Source organism: Zea mays, chromosome 10 (assembly GCF_902167145.1).
Source record: "Zea mays cultivar B73 chromosome 10, Zm-B73-REFERENCE-NAM-5.0, whole genome shotgun sequence".
Lineage (NCBI taxonomy): Eukaryota > Viridiplantae > Streptophyta > Magnoliopsida > Poales > Poaceae > Zea > Zea mays.
Window position 1 is genome coordinate 150,508,476 of NC_050105.1, and position 12,268 is coordinate 150,520,743.

Sequence of the window (12,268 nt, forward strand, 5' to 3'; positions counted from 1 at the left end):
CTTTCATTTATCTAGAGGAGGAATAGTATGAGTTACCTTAATGTTGCATTTTTCACTAGCTTATCAAATATTTTGTCACACTTAGCAACATTAAAAGTAAATTTAACTTCTTGCCAATTTTTTGAACTGTTTGCAAAAAATAATATGATGAAGGTTTGACCTTTATTGACCAAATAAGCTCAGTGGTACATATACCTGCGGATTCATCATTGAAAGGGAAATGTGCCCTTGGGCCATTTCTAAGTATTTTGGTGATTGAGTGCCAACACAAGTGTTTAAATGTGAATTCATGCTTATAGATGGACAAAGTGCAAAACAAGAGCAAAGGTATGTTTCTAAGTCTTAGTACATTGGTTTTGTGTACTAATATACTTGTCTAAGTATTAGAAACAGAAAGAAGAAGAAAAGAGAAGAGTTGGTTGTGTACAGCCAAAAGGCTGTTTCGGTCTGGGGCACCGGACTGTCCGGTGGTGCACCGGACACTGTCCGGTGCGCCAGGCTGCCTCGGCGCGAAGTGGCCACTCTCGGGAATTCGCCGACGGCGTACGGCTAAAATTCACCGGACTGTCCGGTGTGCATCGGACTGTCCGGTGAGCCAACGGTCGGCCGGGCAAACGGTCGGCCGCGGAATCCGCTCGCGACACGTGGCCGAGCCAACGGTCAGAAGGGGGCACCGGACTGTCCGGTGCGCCAACGGCTCTCTGGCGCCCAACGGTCGGCAGCGCCAGTTAAGGAAGGAAATCAGGCACCGGACAGTGTCCGGTGTGCACCGGACTGTCCGGTGCACCCGACGACAGAAGGCAAGAAAGGCCTTCCAGATTTGCTCTCAACGGCTCCTAGCTGCCTTGGGGCTATAAAAGGGACCCCTAGGCGCATGGAGGAGTACACCAAGCAACCTTAGAGCATTCTTGATCATCCACACTCATTCTTTGCGCATTCGTTTGTCATTCTCAGTGATTCGAGCTCCATTCTAGTGAGAACTTTGAGATAGTCTTTTGAGCCCGATTCTTGGCCGTGTGTGTGCGCATTTTGCTGTGGATTTGTGTGTGTTGCTTCCCTCCCTTACTCCGTATTTCTTTGTGAATCTCAAGTGTAAGGGCGAGAGACTCCAAGTTGTGGAGATTCCTCGCAAACGGGATATTGAAAGGAAAAGCAAAACACTGTGGTATTCAAGTTGGTCTTTGGACTGCTTGAGAGGGGTTGATTGCAACCCTCGTCCGTTGGGACGCCACAACGTGGAGTAGGCAAGCGTTGGTCTTGGCCGAACCACGGGATAAACCACTATGTCACCTCTGTGTTTGATCTCTTGTGGTATTGTGTTTTGTTGAGACTCCTCTCTAGCCACTTGGCAATTATTGTGCTAACACTTAACAAGTTTTTGTGGCTATAAGTTTAAGTTTCCCAGGATCACCTATTCACCCCCCCCCCCCTCTAGGTGCTCTCAATTGGTATCAGAGTCGTTCTCTTCAAGAAGGGACTAATCGCCCGAAGAGATGGATCCTAAGGGGAAGGGAATCGTGATCAACGACAAGGAGAAGGAGTCCTTCGTCAACGAGCCGAAGGATGACAAGCCTACTGACTCGGGCTCGGGCCACAAGCGCAAAGACGGGAAGAAGAAGACAAGGCGCATCAAGGAGATCGTCTACTACGACGATAGCGATGAGTCTACCTCTTCCCAAAAGGACGACGACAACGACTACAGGAAGACGGTCAATTCGAACTTTTCATTTGATTATTCTCGTATTCCACATAGTTCGAATTCGCATTTGCTTTCCATTCCTCTTGGCAAACCTCCACACTTCGATGGGGAAGACTATGGATTTTGGAGTCACAAAATGCGTAGTCACTTATTCTCTCTCCATCCAAGCATATGGGAGATTGTAGAGAATGGAATGAAATTTGATAGCTCGGATAGCCCTATGCTTATAAATGAACAAATCCATAGAAATGCACAAGCTACTACTGTTCTATTAGCATCTTTGTGCAGGGAAGAGTACAATAAGGTGAGCGGCTTGGACAACGCCAAGCAGATATGGGACACCCTCAAAATCTCTCACGAGGGGAACGACATCACCATACTCACTAAAATGGAGTTGGTGGAGGGCGAGCTTGGACGATTCGCAATGATAAGGGGAGAGGAGCCAACCCAAACTTACAACAGGCTCAAGACCCTTATCAACAAAATAAGGAGCTACGGAAGCACTCGATGGACGGACCACGACGTCGTTCGCCTAATGCTAAGGTCCTTTACCGTTCTTGATCCTCATCTCATAAACAATATTCGTGAGAATCCCAGGTACACGATGATGACGCCCGAGGAGGTACTCGGAAAATTCGTAAGCGGGCGGATGATGATCAAGGAGGCGAGATACGTCGATGACGCTCTAAACGGTCCAATCAATGAGCCTCAACCTCTTGCTCTCAAGGCAACAAGAAGCAAGGAAACGCTACCTAGCAAGGTGGCACAAATTGAGGCAGTCGGACTTAATGATGAAGAGATGGCTCTCATCATCAAGAGATTCAAGACGGCACTAAAAGGCCGCAAGGGGCAACCAAGCAAGACCAAGACAAAGGGGAAACACTCATGCTTCAAGTGTGGTAAGCTTGGTCATTTTATTGCTAACTGTCCCGACAATGATAGTGATCAGGATCAAGGGAACAAGAGGGAGAAGAAGAAAAACTATAAGAAGGCAAAGGGCGAGGCACATCTAGGCAAGGAGTGGGACTCGGACTGCTCCTCTTCCGACTCCGACAATGAAGGACTCGCCGCCACCGCCTTCAACAAGTCATCCCTCTTCCCCAACGAGCATCACACATGCCTTATGGCAAGGGAGAAGAAGGTGAGTACTCAAGACTCCACTTATGCTTCTTCTAGTGATAATGAGTCTAGTGATGATGATGACATAGATTATTCATGCTTGTTCAAGGGCTTAGATAGATCTAAGATAGATAAAATTAATGAATTGATTGATGCCTTGAATGATAAGAATAGGCTTTTAGAAAAACAAGAGGATTTGTTGTATGAAGAACATGACAAATTTGTAGAAGCACAAAAATCACTTGCATTAGAGATTAAGAGAAATGAAATGCTTTCTTTTGAACTATCTACTTGTCATGAAACCATTTCTACTTTAAAAAGTGTCAACAATGATTTAAATGCTAAATTAGAAGTAGCAAATAAATCTAATTCTTGTGTAGAACATGTTGTAATTTGTACTAGGTGTAAAGATTTTGACATTGATGCTTGTAGTGAACACCTAGTTTCAATTTCCAAGCTTAATGATGAGTTGGCTAGTCTTAATGCTCAACTTAAGACTAGCAAGAATGATTTCGATAAGCTAAAATTTGCAAGGGATGCCTACACGATTGGTAGACACCCCTCAATTAAGGATGGACTTGGCTTCAAGAGGGAAGCCAAGAACTTAACAAGCCATAAGGCTCCTATCTCCGCCAAGGAGAAAGGGAAGGCTCCTATGGCTAGTAGTACTAAAAGGAACCATGCTTTTATGTATCATGATAGGAGACAAACTAGAAATGCTTATAGGAGTTATAATGCTTATGATGATTTTGACTCTCATGCCATGTTTGCTTCTAGTTCTTCCTATATGCATGGTAGAAATATGTCTAGGAAAAATACTATTCATCATGTGCCTAGAAAGAATATTATTCATACTCCTAGGAAAGTAGTGAATGAACCCTCTACAATTTATTGTGCTTTAAATGCTTCCTTTGCTATTTGTAGAAAGGATAGGAAAATTGTTGCCAGGAAGTTAGGGGCAAAATGCAAGGGAGACAAAACTTGCATTTGGGTCCCTAAGGATATTTGCACTAACCTTGTAGGACCCAACAAGAGTTGGGTACCTAAGTCCCAAGCCTAAATTTGCCTTGCAGGTTTATGCATCCGGGGGTTCAAGCTGGATTATCGACAGCGGATGCACAAACCATATGACGGGGGAGAAGAAGATGTTCACCTCCTACGTCAAGAACAAGGATTCCCAAGATTCAATTATATTCGGTGATGGGAATCAAAGCAAGGTAAAAGGGTTAGGTAAAATTGCAATTTCTAATGAGCACTCTATCTCCAATGTGTTTTTAGTAGAGTCTCTTGGATATAACTTGCTATCTGTTAGTCAGTTATGTAATATGGGATATAACTGCTTATTTACAAATGTAGATGTGTCTGTCTTTAGAAGATGTGATGGTTCACTAGCTTTTAAGGGTGTATTAGACGGCAAACTTTATTTAGTTAATTTTGCAAAAGAGGAGGCCGGTCTAGATGCATGCTTAATTGCTAAGACTAGCATGGGCTGGCTGTGGCATCGCCGCTTAGCACATGTGGGGATGAAGAACCTTCACAAGCTTCTAAAGGGAGAACACGTGATAGGTTTGACTAATGTGCATTTCGAAAAAGATAGACCTTGTGCAGCTTGTCAAGCAGGTAAACAAGTGGGAGGAGCGCATCATAGCAAGAATGTGATGACCACTTCAAGACCCCTGGAGTTACTACATATGGACCTCTTCGGACCCGTCGCCTATCTAAGCATAGGAGGAAGTAAGTATGGTCTAGTTATTGTTGATGACTTTTCCCGCTTCACTTGGGTGTTCTTTTTGCAGGATAAGTCTGAAACCCAAGGGACCCTCAAGCGCTTCCTCAGGAGAGCTCAAAATGAGTTTGAGCTCAAGGTGAAGAAGATTAGGAGCGACAACGGGTCCGAGTTCAAGAACCTTCAAGTGGAGGAGTTCCTTGAGGAGGAAGGGATCAAGCACGAGTTCTCCGCTCCCTACACACCTCAGCAAAATGGAGTGGTAGAGAGGAAGAACAGGACGCTAATCGATATGGCGAGGACGATGCTTGGAGAATTCAAGACCCCCGAGTGTTTCTGGTCGGAAGCCGTGAACACGGCTTGCCACGCCATCAACAGGGTCTACCTTCATCGCCTCCTCAAGAAGACTTCATATGAGCTACTAACCGGTAACAAACCCAATGTATCTTACTTTCGTGTATTTGGGAGCAAGTGCTACATTCTAGTAAAGAAGGGTAGAAATTCTAAGTTTGCTCCCAAAGCTGTAGAAGGGTTTTTGTTAGGTTATGACTCAAATACAAAGGCGTATAGAGTCTTCAACAAATCATCGGGTTTGGTTGAAGTCTCTAGCGACATTGTATTTGATGAGACTAATGGCTCTCCAAGAGAGCAAGTTGTTGATTGTGATGATATAGATGAAGAAGACGTTCCAACGACCGCTATGCGCACCATGGCGATTGGTGATGTGCGACCACAGGAACAATTGGAGCAAGAACAACCTTCTTCCTCAACAATGGTGCATTCCCCAACTCAAAATGATGAACAGGTTCATCAAGAGGAGTGTGATCAAGGGGGAGCACAAGATGATCATGTGATGGAGGAAGAAGCACAACCGGCACCTCCGACCCAAGTTCGAGCGATGATTCAAAGGGATCATCCCGTCGACCAAATTCTGGGTGATATTAGCAAGGGAGTAACTACTCGATCTCGATTAGTTAATTTTTGTGAGCATTACTCTTTTGTCTCCTCTATTGAGCCTTTCAGGGTAGAAGAGGCCTTGCTAGATCCGGACTGGGTGTTAGCCATGCAGGAGGAACTCAACAACTTCAAGCGCAATGAAGTTTGGACACTGGTGCCTCGTCCCAAGCAAAACGTTGTGGGAACCAAGTGGGTATTCCGCAACAAATAGGACGAGCACGGGGTGGTGACGAGGAACAAGGCTCGACTTGTGGCAAAAGGTTATGCCCAAGTCGTAGGTTTGGACTTTGAGGAGACTTTTGCTCCTGTGGCTAGGCTAGAATCAATTCGTATCTTGCTAGCATATGCCGCTCACCATTCTTTCAGGTTGTACCAAATGGATGTGAAGAGCGCGTTCCTCAACGGGCCGATCAAGGAGGAGGTGTACGTAGAGCAACCCCCTGGCTTCGAGGATGAACGGTACCCCGACCACGTGTGTAAGCTCTCTAAGGCGCTCTATGGACTTAAGCAAGCCCCAAGAGCATGGTATGAATGCCTTAGAGACTTTCTAATTGTTAATGCTTTCAAGGTTGGGAAAGCCGATCCAACTCTCTTTACTAAGACATGTGATGGTGATCTGTTTGTGTGCCAAATTTATGTCGATGACATAATATTTGGTTCTACTAACCAAAAGTCTTGTGAAGAGTTTAGCAGGGTGATGACGCAGAAATTCGAGATGTCGATGATGGGCGAGTTGAACTACTTCCTTGGGTTCCAAGTGAAGCAACTCAAAGATGGCACCTTCATCTCCCAAACGAAGTACACGCAAGATCTGCTAAAGCGGTTTGGGATGAAGGACGCCAAGCCCGCAAAGACTCCGATGGGGACCGATGGACACACCGACCTCAACAAAGGAGGTAAGTGAAAGGGAAATGTGCCCTTGGGCCATTTCTAAGTATTTTGGTGATTGAGTGCCAACTCAAGTGCTTAAATGTGAAATTATGCCATGGATGAATAAAGTGCAAATCAAGAGCAAAGGTATGTTTCTAAGTCTTAGTACATTGGTTTTGTGTACTAATATACTTGTCTAAGTATTGGAAACAGGAAGAAAAAGAAAAGAAAAGAATTGGTTGTGTACAGCCAGAAGGCTGCTTCGGTCTGGAGCACCGGACCGTCCGGTGGTGCACCGGACAGTGTCCGGTGCGCCAGGCTGCCTCGGCCGAAGAGGCCGCTCTCGGGAATTTGCTGACGGTGTACGGCTAAAATTCACCGGACTGTCCGGTGTGCACCGGACTGTCCGGTGAGCCAACGGTCGGCCGGGCCAACGGTCCGCCGCGGATTCTGCGCGCGACACGTGGCCAAGCCAACGGTCGGAAGGGGGCACCGGACTGTCCGGTGTGCACCGGACATGTCCGGTGCGCCAACGGCTCCCAGATCTGCAACGGTCGGCTTCGCCATTTAAGGAAAGGAATCGGGCACCGGACACTGTCCGGTGTGCACCGGACTGTCCGGTGCGCCCGATGACAGAAGGCAAGGATGGCCTTCCAGATTTGTTCTCAACGGCTCCTAGCTGCCTTGGGGCTATAAAAGGGACCCCTAGGCGCATGGAGGAGGATAACAAGCATTCCTACAACATTCCTAAGCACCAAGACATCGATCTCACGCACTCGTTTCATTGTGATAGCATCTAGAGCTCTTGTTGAGTTGCGAACTCCTTGAGTTGTGTTGCGAGCTCTTGTTGCGACTTGTGTGCGTGTTGTTGCTCTGATCTTTTGAAGTCTTGTGTGCGTTGCTCATTCCCCCTTTGCTCTGTGTTCTTTGTGAACTTCAATTGTAAGGGCGAGAGGCTCCAAGTTGTGGAGATTCCTCGCAAACGGGATTGAGAAAAAGCAAGCAAAACACCATGGTATTCAAGTGGGTCTTTGGACCGCTTGAGAGGGGTTGATTGCAACCCTCGTCCGTTGGGACGCCACAACATGGAGTAGGCAAGCGTTGGTCTTGGCCGAACCACGGGATAAACCACTGTGTCGTCTCTGTGATTGATCTCTTGTGGTATTGTGTTTTGTTGAGACTCCTTTCTAGCCACTTGGCATTTATTGTGCTAACACTTAACAAGTTTTTGTGGATATAAGTTTAAGTTTTACAGGATCACCTATTCACCCCCCCCCCTCTAGGTGCTCTCAATTGGTATCAAAGTCGTTCTCTTCAAGAAAGGGACTAACCGCCCGAAGAGATGGATCCTAAGGGGAAGGGAATCGTGATCAACGACAAGGAAAAGGAGTCCTTCGTCAACGAGCCAAAAGATGACAAATCCAACGACTCTGGCTCGGGCCACAGACGTAAAGATGGGAAGAAGAAGAAGACAAGACGTATCAAGGAGATCGTCTACTACGACAGCGACGAGTCTACTTCTTCCCACAAGGACGACGACTACGACAAACAAAAGACGGTTAACTCAAACTTTTCTTTTGATTATTCGCGCATTCCGCACAGCTCAAATGCTCATTTGCTCCCCATTCCACTTGGCAAGCCTCCTCACTTTGATGGAGAGGACTACGGATTTTGGAGTCACAAAATGCGTACACACCTATTTTCTCTCCATCCAAGCATTTGGGAGATTGTGGAAAGTGGAATGAAATTTGATAGCTCGGATAGTCCTTCGTTTATTAATGAACAGATCCATAAAAATGCACAAGCTACTACTGTGTTGCTAGCCTCTTTGTGCAGGGACGAGTATCACAAGGTGAGCGGCTTGGACAATGCCAAGCAAATTTGGGACACCCTCAAGATCTCTCATGAGGGGAATGATGTCACCTTACTCACCAAGATGGAGTTGGTGGAGGGCGAGCTCGGACGATTCGCGATGATAAGGGGCGAGGAGCCGACGCAAACATACAACCGGCTCAAGATCCTTATCAACAAAATAAGGAGCTACGGAAGCACGCGATGGACGGATCACGACGTCGTCCGCCTAATGCTAAGGTCATTTACCGTTCTTGATCCTCATCTCGTGAACAATATTCGTGAGAATCCCAGGTACACGAAGATGACGCCCGAGGAGGTACTCGGAAAATTCGTAAGCGGGCGGATGATGATCAAGGAAGCAAGATACGTGGACGACGCCTTGAATGGACCAATCAACGAGCCTCAACCTCTTGCTCTCAAGGCAACAAGAAGCAAGGAGGCGCTACCTAGCAGGGTGGCACAAATTGAGGCGGCCGGACTTAATGATGAAGAGATGGCCCTCATCATCAAAAGATTCAAGACGGCGCTTAAAGGTCGCAAGGGACAACCAAGCAAGACCAAAGCCAAGGGGAAGCGTTCGTGCTTCAAATGTGGTAAGCTTGGTCATTTTATTGCTAACTGTCCCGACAATGATAGTGATCAGGACCAAGGGAACAAGAGGGAGAAGAAGAAGAATTATAAGAAGGCCAAGGGCGAGGCTCATCTTGGCAAGGAGTGGGATTCGGACTGCTCCTCGTCTGACTCCGACAATGAGGGACTCGCCGCCACTGCATTCAACAAGTCATCCCTCTTCCCCAACGAGCGTCACACTTGCCTCATGGCAAGAGAGAAGAAGGTAATCACTCGTAATGATGTCACTTATGATTCTTCTAGTGACGATGAGTCTAGTGATGATGAAATAGATTACTCTAGTTTGTTCAAGGGATTGGATAGAAATAAAATTGATAAAATCAATGAATTGATTGATGCCTTGAATGAAAAGGATAGGCTTTTAGAAAAGCGAGAGGATTTGTTGTATGATGAACATGATAAGTTTATAGAGGCACAAAAATCCTATGCTTTAGAAGTTAAAAGAAATGAAGTGCTTTCTAGTGAATTATCTTCTTGTCATGAAAACATTGCTACTTTAAAGAGTGTTAATGATGACTTAAATGCTAAACTAGAAGTAGCTAGTAAATCAACATCTTGTGTAGAAATTGTTGAAACGTGCACTAGGTGTAAAGATCTTAATGTTGATGCTTGTAGTAAACATCTAGTTTCAATTTCTAAATTGAATGATGAAGTGGCTAGTCTTAATGCTCAACTTAAGGCTAGCAAAAGCGAATTTGATAAGCTAAAATTTGCAAGGGATGCCTATACGATTGGTAGACATCCCTCAATTAAGGATGGACTTGGCTACAAAAGGGAAGCCAAGAACTTGACAAGCCATAAGGCTCCCATCTCCGCCAAGGAGAAAGGGAAGGCCCCTATGGCTAGTAGTGTGCAAAAGAACCATGCCTTTATGTACTATGATAGAAGACAACCTAGAAATGCTTATAGTAGTTGTAATGCATATAATGCCTTTGATTCTCATGCCATGTTTGCTTCTAGCTCTTCTTATGTGCATGATAGAAATGTTGGTAGGAGAAATGCTGTTCATAATATGCCTAGAAGAAATGTTGTTAATGTTCCTAGGAAAGTAAATGAACCTTCTACAATATATCATGCTTTGAATGCTTCCTTTGCAATTTGTAGAAAGAATAGAAAGGTGATTGCTAGGAAATTAGGGGCAAAATGCAAGGATGATAAAACTTGCATTTGGGTCCCTAAGACAATTGTGACTAACCTTGTAGGACCCAACAAGAGTTGGGTACCTAAGTCCCAAGCCTAAATTTGCCTTGCAGGTTTATGCATCCGGGGGTTCAAGCTGGATTATCGACAGCGGATGCACAAACCATATGACGGGGGAGAAGAAGATGTTCACCTCCTACGTCAAGAATAAGGATTCCCAAGATTCAATTATATTCGGTGATGGGAATCAAGGCAAGGTAAAAGGGTTAGGTAAAATTGCAATTTCTAATGAGCATTCTATCTCTAATGTGTTTTTAGTGGAGAGTCTTGGATATAATTTGCTATCTGTTAGTCAATTATGTCATATGGGATATAACTGTCTATTTACAAATGTAGACGTGTCTGTCTTTAGAAGAAGTGATGGTTCACTAGCTTTTAAGGGTGTATTAGACGGCAAACTTTATTTAGTTGATTTTGCAAAAGAAGAGGCCGGTCTAGATGCATGCTTAATAGCTAAGACTAGCATGGGCTGGCTGTGGCATCGCCGCTTAGCACATGTGGGGATGAAGAACCTTCACAAGCTTCTAAAGGGAGAACACGTGATAGGTTTGACTAACGTGTAATTCGAAAAAGATAGACCTTGTGCAGCTTGTCAAGCAGGTAAACAAGTGGGAGGAGCGCATCACAGCAAGAATGTGATGACCACTTCAAGACCCCTGGAGCTACTGCATATGGACCTCTTCGGACCCGTCGCCTATCTGAGCATAGGAGGGAGTAAGTATGGTCTAGTTATTGTTGATGACTTTTCCCGCTTCACTTGGGTGTTCTTTTTGCAGGATAAGTCTGAAACCCAAGGGACCCTCAAGCGCTTCCTCAGGAGAGCTCAAAATGAGTTTGAGCTCAAGGTGAAGAAGATAAGGAGCGACAACGGGTCCGAGTTCAAGAACCTTCAAGTGGAGGAGTTCCTTGAGGAGGAAGGGATCAAGCACGAGTTCTCCGCTCCCTACACACCACAGCAAAATGGTGTGGTAGAGAGGAAGAACAGGACGCTAATCGATATGGCAAGGACGATGCTTGGAGAATTCAAGACCCCCGAGTGTTTCTGGTCGGAAGCCGTGAACACAGCTTGCCACGCCATCAACAGGGTCTACCTTCATCGCCTCCTCAAGAAGACTTCGTATGAGCTACTAACCGGTAACAAACCCAATGTATCTTACTTTCGTGTATTTGGGAGCAAGTGCTACATTCTAGTAAAGAAGGGTAGAAATTCTAAGTTTGCTCCCAAAGCTGTAGAAGGGTTTTTGTTAGGTTATGACTCAAATACAAAGGCGTATAGAGTCTTCAACAAATCATCGGGTTTGGTTGAAGTCTCTAGCGACGTTGTATTTGATGAGACTAATGGCTCTCCAAGAGAGCAAGTTGATTGTGATGATGTAGATGAAGAAGATGTTCCAACGGCCGCTATACGAACCATGGCGATTGGAGAAGTGCGGCCACAGGAACAAGATGAACGAGATCAACCTTCTTCCTCAACAATGGTGCATCCCCCAACTCAAGACGATGAACAGGTTCATCAACAGGAGGCGTGTGATCAAGGGGAAGCACAAGATGATCACGTGATGGAGGAAGAAGCGCAACCGGCACCTCCAACCCAAGTTCGAGCGATGATTCAAAGGGATCATCCCGTCGACCAAATTCTGGGTGATATCAGCAAGGGAGTAACTACTCGATCTCGATTAGTTAATTTTTGTGAGCATTACTCGTTTGTCTCTTCTATTGAGCCTTTCAGGGTAGAAGAAGCCTTGCTAGATCCGGACTGGGTGTTGGCCATGCAGGAGGAACTCAACAATTTCAAGCGCAATGATGTTTGGACATTGGCGCCTCGTCCTAAGCAAAATGTTGTGGGAACCAAGTGGGTGTTCCGCAACAACCAGGACGAGCACGGGGTGGTGACGAGGATCAAGGCTCGACTTGTGGCAAAAGGTTATGCCCAAGTCGCAGGTTTGGACTTTGAGGAGACTTTTGCTCCTGTGGCTAGGCTAGAATCAATTCGTATCTTGCTAGCATATGCCGCTCACCATTCTTTCAGGTTGTACCAAATGGATGTGAAGAGCGCGTTCCTCAACGGGCCGATCAAGGAGGAGGTGTACGTAGAGCAACCCCCTGGCTTCGAGGATGAACGGTACCCCGACCACGTGTGTAAGCTCTCTAAGGCGCTCTATGGACTTAAGCAAGCCCCAAGAGCATGGTATGAATGCCTCAGAGACTCTCTA